Raw genomic sequence first — 19753 nt, 5'->3', positions numbered from 1 at the left:
GGATTGAACTTGGGAACTTCTGCGTGCAAGGCAGGCTCTAACACTGAACTGCAGTGGGCACCATGGGGTGGAAGTCTCCTTTAGAGTATTCACTCAGTCCCTTCCCCCAGGAATCCCAACAGTTTCATCCAAGTGTATAGGAAATGTGTTCCAACTTATGATTTCCCCTGAATATATTCAAGCAATTTGGTTTGGCTGAATTGAATTTGGTCGTCGTCTGCTGCTGCTGCTGTATTCTTAGTGGTGTGAAATCAGTTGACATTGTTGGTTGGTTTTTCACTGTATCGTTGAAATGTGTTTTTAATCTCTTTCTATACTTCTTATGTTGTTAGCTTCCTTGGGGCTCCTAAGTGGGTTGAAAAGGTGAGATGAACATGCAAAAAATAAATACATGCACAAACAGGAAAATTATCTTGTGCAAATTAGCCATGGTTCTACACAAAATTTTCAGACTGTCTATTCATATTTCTGTGCCCTAACAAGTTAATTCTTTTAAAAAAACAATATTGAGCTTAATCAGACTTCTTTAAGATAATTAGTTCTTTGATTACAGTGCATGCTAAAGATCACTTCCAAAGACACCTTTTATACTCAGGCATATACTCAGGAAGTACAAAATACATACAAATCACACCCACGTTTCTCTTTAAAATAGGTGGAAATGAACTCCCAATCCTTTTCTGCTTGGTATTTTTAAGTCCTTAGACACTGTAAATTGTAATGCCTTGTGGACTGTCCTTCTGAAAATTGGCTGCCCACATAAATTTGTGAACATCCTTTGGCTCCTCCTCCACGCTAATATGACAGCAACAGTCGCAGATGACAATAGCTCTCAAAGTGAACCATTCACAGTGGGATCAACGTTACAAATCCAACTCAATGGTGTAACGTTGGAAAGTGTTGATCACTTCTCCAACCTGAGCAGTTATCTTTCCACAAGGGCCGACAGTGATGCCGAACTCCAGCATCGCCTGATCTCCCTGAGTGTTCCTTTGTCCCGATTAAAGTGCAGAGTGTTTGAGGACTGGGACATTTGCAGGGAAACCAAAATGCTTGTTTAGAAAGCTATTGTACTACCAACCTTACTGTATGCTTGTGAAACATGGACCACTTATAAACACCACCCAGTGGTGTACAGAGCCGCTTTGCCACCCGGAGTGGCAAATGCAGGGGCAGCCCCCAGGGGCGGGGTGCCGCTCTGTAGCGCGTGATGTCACAACGCGTGCGCACTACAGAGCACAGTCCATCCGGGCTGCCAGGCGCAAACAGCTGGCACATGGACAAGCTGTGGCAGCCCGTCCGTGCAGCGGCTGCTTGCACGGCAACTCGCAAGGCTACCAGGCGCAAGCAGCCGCATGGATGGGCTGCCACAGCCTGTCTGAGCAGCAGCTGCTCGCGCCCAGCATCCGGGACAGACTGTGCAAGTGCGCCCATTTGCAGTCTGTCCTGGATGCCGGGCGTGAGTGGCACCCCGTCTGTGCGGCAGCTGCTCGTGTGGCAACTTGTAAGGCTGCAGCGCACGAGCAGAGAATTGCCACGCGAGAAGCCGCGGCACGGAAGTGGTGCCGGGCGGTGGCTTGGGAGTTGTGGGGGGTGGCACCAAGTGTCACTCCCCCTCCAGGCTGGAACTGGGGCCGTGCCGCTCTCAATGCCCCCACCTTGCTACACCACTGACACCACCTCCAACTCCTCATAAGATTCCATAATGGTGCCTCCAATCTTTTTTACATATCACTTGAGAAGACAGGCAAACTAATGCCAAGTGTACTGGAAGAAGCAAAGATCACCAGTGTCAAAGCAATGATTCTTCAACATCAACTCTGTTGGACTGAACAAAATAAAAAAATAAAAATAAAAAATCCTTCCAGTAGCACCTTAGAGACCAACTAAGTTTGTTCTTGGTATGAGCTTTCTTGTGCATGCACACTTCTTCAGATACCTGCATGCACACGAAAGCTCATATCAAGAACAAACCTGGTTGGTCTCTAAGGTGCTACTGGAAGGATTTTTTATTTTTTATTTTGTTTTGACTATGGCAGACCAACATGTTCGGATGCCTGAAGTAACTTCTCTATTCTGAATTTTAAAATGGAGAGCATAATGCTGGTGGTCAGCAAAAGAGGTTTAAAGACTCTCTCAAGGCAAATCTTAAAAAAGTAGTATAAACACAGACAAGTGGGAATCACTGGCCTATGAGCGCTCCAATTGGAGAACAGCCTTTCTCAAAGGTGTCAAGGGCTTTGAAGACTCAGTACGAAAGGGAGGAACAAGCTAAGAGGAAGGCACATTTGGCAAACCCTCAACATGATCCATTCCTGACTGGAAACCTACCGTATGTCCCCACTGTGGAAGAACATGTGGATCCAGAATTGGCTTCCACAGTAACCTATGGACAGACTGTGTTCATGGAACACATGTTCATCTTATTTGGCTATGAGTGATCACAGAAGAAGAAGAAGAAGAAGAAGAAGAAGAAGATTTTTGTGTGGTGTATAGAAAAATTGCAGCAATTTCTACATCTTTGTTCCCTTCATGTACAATGTACTATGTATGCAATTTTATCATGTTCAGTTGGTAGAGCATGAGACTCTTAATCTCACAGTCATGGGTTTGAGCCCCACAGTGAGCAAAAGGTTCCTGTATTGCATGGGGTTACACAAGATGACCCTCACGGTCCCTTTCAACTCTACAATTCTATGATTTTATGAAGTGTAGAATTCAACTATTTGTATGCACAGATAGTACACACGTTGAATGTAATGTGTGAACACCCCTCTGAGCATGAATGGATGGGGGCAAAGGGAACACATAAAAGTAGGCAGGGCAACATTTCATAAAATTATAAAGTTGGAAGGTACCCAATGGGTCATCTAGACTAACCCCCTGCAATACAGAAGTCAGAGGATTCTACACAAACACACACTCTCTCTCACTTCTCCATCCTGCAAGGAAAATACATTATCACAGCCGAAACAAAATTAAAAAATAATTTTCCTTCCTGTAGCACCTTAGAGACCAGCTAAGTTTGTTATTGGTATGAGCTTTCATGTGCATGCACACTTCTGAAACACACTTCATGTGCATGCACACGAAAGCTCATACCAACAACAAACTTAGTTGGTCTCTAAGGTGCTACTGGAAGGGGAAAAAATATTTTGTTTCAACTACGGCAGACAAACACGGATACCTACCTGTAACATTATCACAGATTAAATACATATTCCAGACATACAAAAGCACAAGAGGAAGGTGCAAAGCAGGAATAATGAGGGACGTAGCCCAGGGAAAGGGGATTTCTTATGGCAGGCATCCCCATACTCGGCCCTCCAGATGTTTTGGAACTACAATTCCCATCATCCCTGACCACTGGTCCTGTTAGCTAGGGATGATGGGAGTTGTAGTCCCAAAACATCTGGAGGGCTGAGTTTGGGGGTGCCTGGCTCATGGACAGAGAAGCTTGGAGATAGAGAGGGTTGAAGAACAGCATTTTGGCCCCAGGCCTGAAGTTATAATAGGACTGTAGCGTTCCCAACCCCTGATCTAAACTGAAGCCAGCAAATACAAATGCAAACTTCTTGTCCTGGACTCCTCAAGCAGAGATCTGTTTGGGAGACAACTTACAGGAAACAGGATGATTTAGGCAATCAAGGTGCTAAGAATAAATTTTGTATGACAGCAAGCCTGAGCTCCTTGGCAACTGTATTTTGCAGTCAATTATTTATTCTCATGTACTAAAAATCATGTTAAGCAGCAGCGCAAAGAAACTAAAAGCCAAAGTTTATTGAAGTTCCCCAAAAGAGTGAAACAAAAAACAAAAAAAACCAAATTCAACTGCACTTAAAAAGAAACAAAACATTGATTCAGAAATTCTATAAATTCCATTTAATATTCTTTTTTTCCTTTTCCTTTTTTGCTTTGATTCAAAGAAATCTTTGAGCCCTGGAATCAATAGCGAAAGGCTTAGCAGAACAAGAAGGAAAATAGGACACATTTCACAAAAGGAGGATCAAAGAGAAATAGGTGGGGTTCGAGCTGTCAAAAATGTGTCTCTTCATTAATAGAAGTATTCAGTTTGATGCACAGGAAAGAGAAGCAAGAGTGACAGCTGGTTTCTGGATCAAAAACCGTAGGCTGTTAATGTAGGTTACTTGCAAGCAAAGCAGAATAAAGCAAGATAATAGTCTTCAGATGCAATGAAAGACTAGAAAGTCAGATGAATATGTGCAATTTCATTTTTTTTAAAACAAAAATCATTTGTTTAGTACATTTTTATATATCATGGAGCATGCTACCAGGTTTCATTTACTATGAAAGAAGAAGTGGGGGTCTCTTCAGTATTTGGAGGGCAGTATCTTAGGTACAATAGGGACCCAGGTGGCGCTGTTGGTTAAACCACAGAGTCTAGGGCTTGCTGATCAGAAGGTTGGCGGTTCGAATCCCTGCCACGGGGTGAGCTCCTGTTGCTCGGTCCCAGCTCCTGCCTACCTAGCAGTTCGAAAACACGTCAAAGGGCAAGTAGATAAATAGGTACCGCTTTGGCGGGAAGGTAAACAGCATTTCCGTGCGCTGCTCTGGTTAGCCAGAAGCAGCTTAGTCATGCTGGCCACATGACCCGAAAGCTGTCTGTGGACAAACGCCAGCTCCCTCGGCCTATAGAGCGAGATAAGCGCTGCAACCCCAGAGTCAGACACGACTGGACCTGATGGTCAGGGGTCCCTTTACCTTTATCTTAGGTACAGAGCACAAATGTATTTTATTATTTACTTAAGGGGGCAATGCTATGGAAGGATCAATCAGGATGAGTAGCTTAGGGTGCAGCAGATCTCCAGCTCAGCTGGTGTTTTGTCCCCAACCCTGGCTCAACTGCAGATAAACTTGCCCATCCTGGCTCAGCCAAGGCCAATATAAGTTCTGCAAATTGGTCTTCAGGGTTTGTGGCAGGTGCAGCCCAAGGGAGGTGAGACTTCAGCTAGATCATAAGTCCATTCAACCTGTTTATGTGACCTGGAACTGGGCACCAAACACTATTTTAAAAGCTTGTTTCCCCTCTACAAGACTTCGGCAGAGCAGCAGCCCAAGATCTGGTGCAGCTTTGCACTGGCTTACCGGTAATTTACACCAGCTTGCTTTTCACCAAATTCTTGTGCACAGCATTCCTGCCTAATTTACTTATTACATTTCTATACTGCAGAATAACCAATGCTCTCTAAACAGTTTACAATAAAGGTAAAAACAATAAAACAGGACAATCCCCAAATCTGAAACACAACAAAAGCTTCACAATACAAACCTAGAATAAATATTCTGAGATTTCTTGGATAAAACTGGGAAGGACTTGTTTATTCCTCTCATCTCTTTTTATTTTTAACCTTTTTTGACTGTGTAACACCTGAAAGCAGGCATCATTTGTCAAAAGTGATCACATGTAGCAAGTGGAAGTTGCACAGCTTTTTGAAGGAATAAATAGCACATGGTGCTGGATAGATTTGGCAGCTTTTGCAGTTGGTGCAAAACACCCCTTGATTACAATGGCTCTCTGATGTGCTGTAATTTTCTGTGATCATTTAACTCAATGCATGTTTCACATTGATTTCTTGGGGCTTCCTGATATATAGTATTAGCCTGAACCTCAGTTCTGTTCAAGAGCACTTCCTTTCTCCAGTAACCTCCCCAATGTGAACACCTAATATGCCTATAGATCAAGTTAATGAACTGAGGATTAACAAGTAATGAACAATCAAATAATAAATTGAGTCACAAAACAATTTAGGAGACTTTTTGCTACAGCCAAGTAATTGCTGCAGGTGTTGGGGTTTTAGTATACCTGTCAATAACCACAAACATCTTTGAAAGGCCATAGAATATTCAGTATTTATATTCTGCCTATTGTAATTTTCTATCTTCTCTTAAATTTCCAAGTTGACTTTATTGCAGTAGTTTGAAATCTGTTCTCATCCTGAGCTCTGTGCATGCCTAGTGCAGACACTCTCTCATGTTTAATAGATGCGGTTGGTTGATGTGTAGGGATGCTCAGACCTTTGCCCTTGAGAATGAGGATCAGCTTGTGCACAGTAGAGACCCCACAGTGTACCAGTATTTCAAGCCATCTTTCTGGTAGTTTTCTAAGTTAATTCTCCCCTGCAGCCAAGGAACATTTCCATCACCCATTACTGAAGCACCAGGAAATGTAGATGGAGCTTTCCCACTAGAAAACTGTGCTTGATCCAGCAAACAGCAACTTGTCATGTTAGCTGTCATGTCGCATCATGCCATGAACTGTATATGAGGCAATGACATATGTCAGAGCATAAAGAACACCTTGCTATGTAAGGTCTCAAGGTGTGTGTCTGGGATGGGGAGGGGAGGGGTGGTGTCCCTCTGTTGGTACCCTGTTGGATCAAAGGTGGTAAATGGCATATTGCATCCACACGGAACAGATGAAAATAAAAATTTCAAAGTGCTTTTGCATTAAATCCCCGCACTAGCAGGATTCCGTTTAGTGCTCGGATCCAATGAACTTCATTAAAATGTGTGGGGAAACATGAGTGCAAGGAAGAATGGGGTTTAGAAAGAAAGACAGTGCTTGACCAGCAAGGCTGAGAGAGAGAGAGAGAGAGAGAGAGAGAGAGAGAGAGAGAGAGAGAGAGAGAGAGAGAGATCCTCCCCCCACTCAGAACCAGGCTCTTTTATTTTGTTGTTGTTGCTCAGTCGTTTCCGACTCTTCGTGACCCCATGGACCAGAGCACTCCAGGCACGCCTATCCTCCACTGCCTCTCACAGTTTGGCCATCTCATCCAACCATCTCATCCTCTGTCGTCCCCTTCTCCATGTGCCCTCCATCTTTCCCAACATCAGGGTCTTTTCTAGAGAGTCTTCTCTTCTCATGAGGTGGCCAAAGTACTGGAGCCTCAACTTCAGGATCTGTCCTTCTAGTGAGCACTCAGGGCTGATTTCTTTAAGAATGGATAGGTTTGATCTTCTTGCAGTCCATGGGACTCTCAAGTCTCCTCCAGCACCATAATTCAAAAGCATCAATTCTTCGGCGATCAGCCTTCTTTATGGCCCAGCTCTCGCTTCCGTACATTACTACTGGGAAAACCATAGCTTTAACTATACGGACCTTTGTCAGCAAGGTGATGTCTTTGCTTTTTAAGATGCTGTCTAGGTTTGTCATTGCTTTTCTCCCAAGAAGCAGGCGTCTTCTAATTCCGTGACTGCTGTGTCCATGGAGTTTTTTTGGCAGGGATACTGGAGTGGCTTGCCAGTTCCTCCTCCAGGTGGATCACGTTTGGTCCAAACTCTCCACTATGACCTGTCCATCTTGACCTGTCCATAGCTTCCCTGAGTAATTCGCCATGACAAGGCAGTGATCCATGAAGGGGCTCTTTTATTACACAAAGGGAAAAACATTACAGGATTCAAAAGGACCAATCAAATTCATCCAACACACCTCTAGGAGTTCCACGTGGGAAACAAAGATTACATGAGGTAAAAACAGGAACCTTATCACATTCCTACACATCAAAGGACGGGATACATCAAAGGATGGGATACATGGCCAGAAACAGGAAAGTCATAAAGCGGAAGATAGCAGGGGAGTGAGACCAGCACCCTGTCTCAGAACTCTTGCTGTTTACCTCTCCCCTCTAAGGGTTAGGAATCAAAGAGAAAGATTCCATTCTAAGATTAACACAGGAATGCAAAGGTAGCATTTGGTTTTGCTCTTGTGGCAAGACTCTTGCTCTTATGGCAAACGTGATTTGCCAGCTCAGAGGAATGGAGGATAGGAAATGTCTGGATGCAGGCATGTAGACACATGTAAAATTGGATCAGAATCATATTGTCTGACTGGACCAGCTGGGAACACATTCACTCCACCAGACTCATGGGTCCAGGAATGCACCTGCTCGACCAGCACAAATGACCAGCCAACTTATGATTTCTCATAGTAATTCTACATGAACACTACATGAACACTACAAAAATGTCTTTTCCACTTGGGAGAAATGCATTCTGATCCCATAGGTTTATAAAAACATGCATTATGTGGCAAAAGTAGATGAGGGGAGATATTCCCCTTCTCTCATATCAGGACTTGGGGGCAGCCAATGAGGCTGATTGGTGGGAGAGTCAGAAGCATAGTCAACCAATGGAACTGGCTTACACAAGATCTGGTGATGGGCACCAACTTAGTTGGCTTTCCATGGTTTACAGTCATAATGACTTTGAGCAGCATCCAGGATCAGAGGCAACATGCCTCTGAAAAGCAGTTGCTGGGGAACAAGGCTATTGTCAATGTCCCATTTGTGGGCTCAGGAATAAATCTAGCTGGAACTGTTGGAAACAGGATGCTAGAATGTTCAATTGTATACTGAAATGGAAAACAACTCTGCATGTGTCTGTATATTTACTGATAAAGGCAAAGCCTTGGAAAGTTCCATTCAGCTAAACCACAGCAGCAGAGTCTCTGCTAGCTCTGTCAGGTATTTAGCTTAGATCACACGGGGTATTCTATAGCAAATCTCCATTTTGGGTATGTGAATTAGTCTTTGATCTCTCAAGCAGCTGAAGAGAAAGGACTGCTAATGATCTCTCTCCAGGAGAAAACAGCCTCCAGGCCAGTGTTTCGCAAACTTACATCTCCAGCTGTTTTTGGACTACAATTCCCATCATCTCTGACCACTGGTCCTGCTAGCAAGAGATGATGGGAGTTGTAGCCCCAAAACAGCTGGAGACCCAAGTTTGGGAAACACTGCTCCAGGCTAATAGAGTCTGTTTTCAGGAGAGGCAGATCTTTGTATTCAGCTCTGGATAAAGTTTTCATGTTTCTAAGACAGGCACCCCCAAACTCGGCCCTCCAGATGTTTTGGGGCTACAACTCCCATCATCCCTAGCTAACAGGACCAGTGGTCAGGGATGATGGGAATTGTAGTCCCAAAACATCTGGAGGACCGAATTTGGGGGTGCCTGTTCTAAGATGTGCTGGGAGGAGCACATGATATTATGCAACTATTTGGATGTAACATTGATTGTTTTGTGTCTGTTTCGGAACAAGTTCTGAACCATATATTTAGACTGGACAGTTTTTTTTATTTCAAGAAGAGTCAGTTTTTATTCATCCTGTTGCTTTCAAAAATGCAATATTAATAACCACAATATGGAATAGATTTATCCTTGCTGTGATCCAGCAAGGCTCTTCTGCAAGCTATAGTAAGGCCATCACAAACAGTAGACTGGGCCATAGTTCAGTGGCAGAGCATCTCTTTTTCATGCAAAAGGTCTCAGGCTGTAGACCCAGTATCTCCAGGTAGGGCTATGATAGAATCCTGCCTGAAATCCTGGAGGACTGCTTCCCGTCAGCATGGACAAAACCCATTTAGGTGAACACATGGTCTGACTCTGTATAAGGAAGCTCCTTATGTTTGTCCCTTGCTGTAATATTTTCAGACCACTTTTCACATTTTTTTTATTTTTAAATTATACCAAACAAAGCACCCTGGGGGAGAGTCCTTAGCAAACGTAAATGCTTTCTCCACCATTATTTAAGCTAGTGCTCTGCTGAAACCTGACCTCCAGTTTCTCAAAAGTGTTCTTCGTCTGCAAAAGTGGCTTGTCCCCCCCACCACCCGCATCTTTAGCAGAGTTTTTCAGGCTCTCTTCATTCAGACTTCCAGTGAACACAGGTAATAACAGTTGCTGGAAATCTCAAGTGAAGAGAGTGCTGTTGCACACGGCTCATGCTTACAGGCTTCCCATGGGCATCTGCTTGGCTGCTGTAAGGTCAGGATGCTGAACTAGATTCACCTTTGGCCTGAGGAAGCAAGACTCTTCTAATGTTGAACTTTATCATTGTGAGGATGCTGTGAATGGTGTGGGCATTTTTCTTCACATTAAGCATTTCTCCAGCACTGATTTCCTTTAAGGTCTTTACTTTAAAAACAAAACAAAACAACAAATAGCAGTCCGGCACATGGTACACAGCATCTCTGCCTTCAGCACGTAGAGGAAAGCTCAAGAAAACCCCATGGGGTTTTCAAAAACGGCAAGCAAACTGGAAGGCTTCAGAATCCAGAACACCGAAGAGATGATTTTTCTGGGTGACAGAATGGATATTCAACAAACACCCCTCGGTCACCTTGAAGCTAACCACAGCAAACAACAACAACAACAACAACCCTGCAGCTCACCCATCAGGAAAAAAAAATACTTCTCTCCCCTTTGATAATTTTCAAATGCAATTTCCTTTCACATTAATAGATAAAGAGCAGGATGCAGCCGGCAATTTCAGTGCAGTGCTACTTTAAACAGCAGTCCCAGGTCACATCTGGGAAGAGGACTTCTCCGGCAGCCCCATCTGACTCCTTGGCAGCCTCCTCGGGCCATTCACGCCAGCAGTTCGGGGGCAACTTCTAGGTCAGTTGCATTCTCCTGCAGCTGAGAGCTCCCTTGTCAGCTTCCCTCCTTCGACACATCGTTTTGCTTTGATTTTGTTTTGAAGTGGGCCTCGATTCATTTTGTGACACGAAGAAAAAGAAATTAACAGGATGCTGTGGTTGAATCCACAGCTTTTTTTTGCAGACTCCATTGAACTGTTGGATAATTTCAGCCTCTTCCCAGTTTCATCAACTGCAAATAGGGTGAGAGAATTCAGGCGTAATTGTGGGTCTCATTTTAATAATATGAGGCTAATATTGTTGAAGGAAGCAATAGGATTGGACCCTTATTCCTTCCAGCCGGCCTCTCATGTCCTATTGTTTCTTCTAAATAATAATAATAATAATAATAATAATAATTATTATTATTATTATTATTATTTATTTATACCCCGCCCATCTAGCTGGGTTTCTTTCATCCGTAAGAGATTCATTCCGGCTTAAATGAACTGGAATATCTTATTCAGGCAACCCACAAACTCCACACAAATTCTCTCTCCTCATGGCCCATCCATATGGCCCCTCACAATTTCAATACCCACAAATAGGGTAGAGGACTTTGGGAAGCCATTTTTTATCAACTTTGAAATGACTCCAAGAAGAACAGTACAGTTTTCAGTTTTCAAATGGATCTATGCTCTTTTTTTTGGGGGGGGGGGTTCTTTTCCTAATTAGGGAAAGGATTAGACTTTGCTCTCTCAGAGTTGCCTATTTTTATTGTTAATATTAGCATAAAATGATTGTTTTGTGGTAGATATCAAAGTTTCAGCTGATGTGAAATATAAGGATTTCTGTTTGCACTAGGGAGATATGTATAGACTTCTACACCAACAGCTAGTCATAAACGTCACTGCATGTCAAGGCCCCAAGCCCTCCGCCATTCTTGAGAATAAATCAAATGGACACCAGAATTTGGGTTAATGGGATAATTAAGGTTACAACTTTATTGGTTACACATGTGAGCAGTATTAGTTTAGGAATTGGAAGTGAACTGACTATATATGATGCCTGCCCACCATGCGGGTAGTCTGGTAAGGGTCAACCACCAATAGGGGGAGTCCTGATGATGTACATCAACTAAGAGCTCGCTCAGGGTCCCCAATGGGGTCGTGGCATGGCCCTAGCCCATACCTGAGCTTCGGACAAGATCCACACCCCTGGAACCCTTTAACGGAATACCCTTAAAGAGGAGGGGCAGTTAAAGGCCACAACCTCCCCTCCCATAACCAGGTTTTACCAATGCCTAACTGCCAAACCTTACAAAGTTGTGACGATTGCTACGAGGCAGGCGAAAACCACATGGCTGGTGCCAATTTGCCATGTGGTAAAATTTCTACCTGGCCCCCTCAACAGGTGACCATAGCAAGGCCAAGATGGTGAATGCAGGAAAATAGGGCGGGAGGGTGGGAGATTCAACTACGAAGGAGGAGGAAGAGAGAGCTCTCCCGGCTGTGTGGCCTTATAACTAGCCCTAGCCATGCCTCCCCCCAGCTGACCAGATTGGTTGTCTGGGGGCCTTATTGCATCCGAGACTCCCTGTCATGCAGGAGGCATCGCCACGCCCCCCGCTGTACACAGGGAGAGTGCGCGGCCTGACTGCAACCCCCCCCCCCAGAATGTGGAGCGGATTTGAGTGACCTTAGGCCAGTCACTCTCTTTCTTCACAAACCTATTCAAAAGGGTTGTTGTGAGGATAAAATGGATGAAGGAGAACAGTGTGTGCCACCTTGACCTCTTTGGAGGATGTCCTACACACGAGTAGGACCCTGGCATATTCCCTCCCTCCTGGTCGATCGTTTGGGAGCTTCAAAAGCTTTCTTCAGCTTGAACATCACAGCAACTGATGCCAAGAAACATCAGCACACTTAGGGATCCGCAGAGTTTTCACAGTTGCGTAACAGAACTCAGCAACTCAGCATTTTGGCTAATCTACCTTATTTACATATAAACACACACAGAGCACTGCAATATGGCTCCATCTCTCTGTGTCTAGCATCAGGCAGCAAAGAGAAAGAGCAAAAGACAATAGTCCCAGTTCAGGAAACACAGTAACACAAGCATCCTGTCTTTGTCCCTTCCCACTGTGGAATGAAAACACTGTCATGTGATAGACAACAATCCCATGACTACAGACACGGGGAATGAATCTCCAACAATAAATGTAATAAGCCTGAAGTCACAGGAACTCAGTTCCGGCACCTCTCAAGTTGGCACCATTGCCATTATAAGAGAACAAAGGAGGAGTTCATAGTGAGTTCCAGCACCTCTTTTTCTAGAAAAAATAGCACTGAAAAAAGTTACATATCTATTAATTATAAGTAACTTTACACTGCCCTTCATACGTTTTCCCATAGCGTTTTGCCAAAAAGAAAGAAAGAAATATAGCAATTAAAATGTAAATACAAAATGATATCTCAGATTACAGCGCAGACAATCCCAGTAACCCAAGCATTAACTTTACTTAATTTATGTACTTCAGATATGGACAAATTAAGAAGTAAGGAATTAATAAAACATGTATTAGCAGCCCCTGGAACAGTATTAGCCAGAACTTGGAGAACCTTGCAATTAGTGAATATTGATCGCTGGTATTAAATAGTCTGGCAAACAGCCATAATGGAAAAGCTGTCGCAAAAATTGAAGGCAGCAAGGAGAGAGAAAGAAACAAGACAATTTGTACAATGTATGGTGTGATTTTATTAAATATACAAATGAAACAACACGGAGATTAGAAATACCTACAACATATGGCGTAGATAAGCAGGTACTACTCATTATCTCGCTCCTCTTGCTCTGGGTTTTCCAAGTTGACTTCCGGGGGGGGGGGAACATTTTACTGGTTTACTGCAATCATCTCATCATGTTGTTTTTATTTGATTATGTATTTTGTGGTTTGATATTCTGGTTTTATCCTGTGAACCGCCCTGATATCTGTTTGTATACGGCAGCATATAAATTCTAATAATAATAATAATAATAATAATAATAATAATAATAATAATGTACAGTAAAATAATATGTTTCTCATTTTACTCCCTGGTGACCCATTTCTCTGTTAGTCATTTCATGTTTTATTATTTATGTGTGTACGTATATGTGTATAAAATAAAAAAATGTAAATACAAAAGACATGAGAAAGCAGCAAAAACATTAAAGCAGCATAGAAACAGCACAGTCCAAATAGCGTAGTTTAAAATGTCACTCCAAATTGTCAAGTTTTTTCTTTGTTTGTTTTACAATTTCCTTGTCTATTGACAAAAGGGAAATAGTGGAAAGACTATAGCTCCACAGCAGAGCTTGCATGTAGAAAGTCTGAGGTTCAAGACTCAGCATCTCCAGGTAGCTCTGAGAGAAATCCCATTTGAAATCCTTGAGAACTACTACTGAATTAGACAGGCCAACAGTGTGACTTTGTACAAAGCATCTTCTAGGCTTTTTTTAAGTAGGCACCACTAGAATCTCTTTGGGGAGGGTGTTCCATAGATGGAGACAAGAAGTCCTTGGGTCTGCTGAAAATCAAAGCTCTATTAATACAATCAGCAGAAAGGAGTGAGAGCATTCATTCTGTATGCCCCAGTGTCACAGATGCTGGGCTTTATATGAAAGGCTGATTTCGGCCATTTCTGTGGGTAGGCAGAGGTGGATTTCGGGCAACACAACCAGTTACCCCACACTGGGTTTCGAGCTGAGTGGGTTGCCACTGGGTGTTGCATCTCTGACATTGTGTACTCACAGAATGGAAGGCGATAGGCGGGACAGTGTCAAATTTTCGGCTCACACAGGACACTTCTGAAATTTGAAGGACCAAAGTTCGCCCCTGGGGTAGGAAAGCTGTTTGGATCCCCGCAATCAACAATACTTTCTCCGAAGGCTGAGGGTTTAATTGCTTCTAGCACAATTAGGAATGTGGGTTTCGGCCATAAAATTATCTATGACTTTTACAATGTGTACTACAATATTGGATTCTGACCTCACGAGGTAATGAATTCTGCAGGCTGGAACAAGTTGCAGAGAAACACTGCTTCCTTTTGAAGGGTTTAAATGATATTATGCTCATTTATTGGAGAGGCCTATTGTTCTCCTGGATTACTCCGCTGATTCCAAATGATTGGCTGATAATTTGTCAGCTTTGCTGAGCCGCAGTTCTACCAGTTGCAGCAACACTTGCAAAACAAGAGGCAAGTGCAAGGCTTTGCTGGGTTTCTGAACAGTTTCCTGGATCCTTAAAAAATAAAAATAAAATCAGGGGGGATAGTGCTCTACGATTTGGATTGAAAATTAAATAAAACTAAAAAAAGGGTAATCCTTTCCATTTTTGTATCATTTACCTAACTGTTCAATTAAAGGCTTTCTCTCACTGGACATACAGAAGGTAGACCGCTTTTAAATATATTTCTGATGCCTTTTGCTGCCATAGCAACCTAACGGTCTATTTTTCTGCGTGCTAATATTTATTTATTTATTTTGCTGTTGATAGTTATTTACTTTTTTACTTAACTGTTACAGCCTCGTTTTAATTAACGGTTGGTTTTGGTGTTGCTGCGATGCCTTGCGTATCCTTGTTGTTGTTTTTTTAATCATATAAGAAATAGTGAAATTGATAATATACAACTCCCCCCCCCAACACAGTAATACTGATTGTGTTTATATGTAAGAACAAGAATTAACCTAGTTTTGTTTGGCCTTGCATACTCTCTCACCTTTTCTCTTCCAGCACAGATGTGAGGAGAATGGCAGCTTCCACTGCTATTTTAGATGAACCAAAGTTTAGTGTGTCACTGCACACTAAACTGTGGTTAATAGTAACTATGACTAATGAAGGGGACTTGTTTCTACTTACCGTAGTTATTATTATTAACCTCTATTTGTTCAGGTTCAGATGACATGTCAAGCTGAGCTGAATCCAATGAAATCTTCTTCCTTTTTTATGGTAAGTTTTTTTTAAAAATAAAAAAAAAATCATGGTACAGAAGATACATTTTGAGAAAACAATTTTTCAACAGTAGACAACAAATAGCTTGTCCTGATAAAATTACAGACTGTTACCGTGCTATGGAATAAAGTTTTGTTTGCTTACTGTAAAAAATCACACCACATTTTCCCATGAGTGTTGGATTGATTCCTGCCATAGTCTTAACCATTTATTTATTCAATAAGCATTTGCCATAAGTTATAAAAGGAGTAAGGATTGTGTTCGCCCTTTGTCACTCTGACCTGACCTCTCAAAATGCTTCTCCTCGTTACCATACTGGAAGAGAAACACAGAAGGGGGAACATATTAGGATGAGGAAACTGTGCTACTGGCTTTAGCATTATGGTGGAAGGAGGGTAGCGTATGTGTTCACCTATTAAAAATTGTATGTTTTGTGCATTTTAAAAACCCAATATCAGGTTTGCTAGCTCTAAGCCTTTTGAGAAGCTTCTTATTTCCTGCATTATTCGTAACGGGGGCGGGGGGAAGCAAAAGTCAAGTTTCCCCTCCACTTTGGTTAGCTTCTCCTTAATATCACTGTCACAAAGAGTCAGAACTGTTACATATAATTGCAAGTTTTGCTGATTGCTGACACTTGCGACGGGTGCTATGTGCCAAACCATAAGCAGTTTTGTGTAATGTGCCTATTTATTAAATTCCGAAGCCATTTTTACAGCTTAAAGCCACAAACGGAATCTTAAGAGGCATGGTATGTAAAATTATTTATTATTCAGAAATAAGCTTTTGAAGCTGTCAGGGATTGTTGTAACAATAATATTACCAGCACTACTAAAGCCGTTTGTCTGCAATCAAGAATGTAAGATATAAATACATTTGACAAGCCAGTGAAGCCTTCTCATATTGTCAGCTGTGCTTCTTTTTAACTGTGAACTAACTGTAAAAATCCATCTTGACCTCTTTTTCCATGACATTCATCAAAAGCTACATTATTTAACAAAGGGATTTGTTGAGAAAATGCATAATGTATCATCTTCCAGCAGGCTTCCCCAACCTGGTGCCCTCCAGATATTCTGGACTCTAATTCCCACCCAGCTTGGGATGGCTGGGGCTGATGGGACTTTTAATTAGGGAGCAGGGGGGAAATTCAGTTCAGTTCACATTTAAAGGGAAACCTATCAAATTTCCACTGTCTGAAATGTGCCATCTGGTCAACACAGTCACCCTTCCAAAACTGTACTTTTCTGAATTTTGCAATGCAGTTTGCCAGGCAAGTAATGTGTACAATAATGCAAATACAAGGTAAGGTTGCAAAAACAACAGCAATAACAATGCATTTATTAGCGAAAATAACATGCAAAAATGTATTATACTAGGAGAAAAATAAATATTAAGGGGAATATGCCTTGCACAAATGTGCATATTATGCAAAGCTGCATTCAAAATGTGTATAAGAGAAATTGGCACTTAAAAACATCTGAATGGGTCCACTGAATGGGCTTCAGAAAGGGGTTGTTCCCAGCTATTTTTGGAGATACCAGTGAGAGGTGACTGTAGTTGTTTTGTTTCCTGCATGCAACTGGGAGCTTCAGATATTTAGGATATCTCATGCAGGAGCCTGTAGGAGACCAGCTGGTATCCCCTTCAGACATTTGTCTTATTCATAGAGGCGAAGGGATGGAGCCAGGTGATGTGCAGTCTAAGGGGCTGGGCTGGCAGCAGTCAGCAGAAAGCCACAGTACCAGACACCTGACCTTCCAGAAGTGTCACTTATCTGAGGGTAGAAGGCGGCTGGTTGTGTGTGAAGTCAGCACTGTGCTGGCATACTGGTGGAGCCATTCTAGTGATTCCACTGGTGTATCTACACAGTGTAAACCTTTTTTTTACCCCTCCCAGTAAGTGAAAAGAATACCACTGCTGGTAGGTTTTGTTCCTCCCCACTGTCTGTTCCTGCTATTCCCTCTCTACAGGTTAGCCCTCTACATGGGAAGATGATGTCTTCAGGAAGCTTACTTGAATGCCAGGTGCAGTAGGATTCATATAACAAGCAGTAAGACCAGTGATGAGGACAGCAGATAAGTCTTTATGTCTCTAAGACCTGGAATGGCATGGGTGCACTGTCAAGTGATGTTAGGCGTCATATCAGCTCAGAAGCTGTCTATGAAACTAAACCCCTAATTTGAAGTGGAACCAGCTTCAATTTTCTGCCTCTCATTCTAGTTTCATGAGGTCCACGACTCTTGAAATCCCATCTAAATGGCCAATATTAACTCACTTTAAAGTGCCTTGGCAAACTACCCCAACCCCTTGACCACCATGGTGTTGCTTGACCAACAATCTACACTATGGTGGTCAAGGGCCCATCTGATTGATTTCAGCACTGAAAGATCTCAGGCAGAGGTTTATGGTTTCCCAAAATGTACAACCCGAGATCCTTTTTAAGTGGAGATGGCAGGAATTGACCTCAGGACTTAATACACACAGTAAATGTGGTCTGCTGATGAGTTAGAGCCCTTGTTTCTATGGATACATGGAATCCCTCTCTATAACTCTTCCTTTATCTGTTCAAATTATGCACAAGTGGGCTTTTTTCATAACTGTTACTGGATTTGATAAGATGGTGCCACTTCCACACTTTCTGGGCCTGCAGAGTAGCAATCAGCACCACCTTCTATCATAAGAGCACCTTTCAAATCGACAGAATAAACATTAAAAGGTCAGAGAGAGCTTCCCTCTGACTTCATTGTGATTGTTATGTCACTGAGATGAATGATGTGATTGGACCCCAGCATGATATGAACTTTCAGGCACATTTATTAATTTTAGAAGTTTGGCTCCAACTTCGTACATCATGTCACTTTGTGAATGTTTTCTGTGTGTCAGGCAGATTCCCAAGGAGCTTTTCTTCACCACTGACCCATGAATGATATGCAGAGCAGTAATTAAAATATTTGTTAAACACTATCCTTTAGGAATGTCTCCCTAGCATTGACCCATGAAGGGCACGTATAGGGATAATTAGTTGCAGCATGAAACTCATTCTCCTTACAACTAACTTGAAAAGACTAGCAACATTGGGCGGGGGGGCAGGTCAACATGTAGTCTTATCCTACTATTATATTCTCCAATTTAACCACATCACTGTTGAACACAACAATTTATCATCAATGTGTGAATGACTATCATCTGAATCAGGTGAGGGTCTGAAGAAGTTGGACCATTGGCTGGAGGCAGGAAAGGTCTGGTTGAGGGCTAAATACAGTAAGACCAAATCCCAACAAAATGGAGGTACTACAGAATGGGGATTTTAGGTTTCAGGAATTGTGTAAGGGAGCTGTATACAATACACTGCCCCAAAGAACAGGTACATACCTTGCAGGTACTCCCTGGTCTATCCAGAAGGTGTATTACCAGCTCTGGTTGGTCTGCCAATGACATGGACTGATCAGACACAAAGGAGTGGTGGGAGGGACTGGCTAGGGAACCACCAATGGAAGAAGACTCAGAGCATGGGGAGTGGTGGTGGGTCAATGATGAGTGGACAAAGGGAGAAGAGGGAGAAGACTGGGAAGAGGAGGTGAATTACCTATCTGCTTTGTGACTAAAATTTGTTTCGTTGGCGCCGTTAATTTGAAAGTTTTTTTTGTGTTTTCATGTGGTGAACCATCCTGTGATATTTGGATGAAGGGTGGGATACAAATTTAATTTTAAAAAGTGGGGGCTAGAAGTTGAATGAATTGGTTTTAGTAGGCTATTGTGGACTGTCATTCAAAAGAAACCAAAGACATATTATCACAAAATGGCAACATTTAGAAATTCATGTTTAGCAGTAGCATAACCCATGGCACTGTTTTCTTTACTAAACAAGGAACCAGCTGAAAAAAATGTCAGACCATGTGTCCTTTTTTCCAGGACACGTCCTCTTTTTCATGAGTTGTCGTAGTGATCCACAGTTAAAAGCAGAAGTTGGCAAATGTATCCTCTTTTTTGTTCTTCAAAATATGACAATCAATCAAAGGGGGGGGAGAGATCTCAAGGCCATTAAACATTAGGGAATTTGGATGAACTGTTGGAGTCTGCTTCACCCTGGAGTCCTCCAGAAATTTTGGACTACAACTCTTTTCATCTGGGAACTGTTCTAAATCTCACTCAGTTATTTTCCTCCCAATGAGAGGGGAATTGTTTAAAGGTGAGGAGATGAAATGGACAACACTTTTTCCCTTTTGGCGAGAGCCTGGCTGTTAAATTGCCTTCAGACACCCCCTGTCTAGTCTTAGGGTTGCACAGTTAAATAAATAGTGTTCCAAAGATCACTTTATGTTCTCAGAGTCCACCAACTTACTCAGTCGAAGTTTGGGACAGGAGTTGTATCTAACTAACTCATCTGGCT

This window comes from Lacerta agilis, chromosome 7 (assembly GCF_009819535.1).
Source record: "Lacerta agilis isolate rLacAgi1 chromosome 7, rLacAgi1.pri, whole genome shotgun sequence".
NCBI lineage: Eukaryota > Metazoa > Chordata > Lepidosauria > Squamata > Lacertidae > Lacerta > Lacerta agilis.
Note: the sequence above shows the minus strand (reverse complement) of the source record.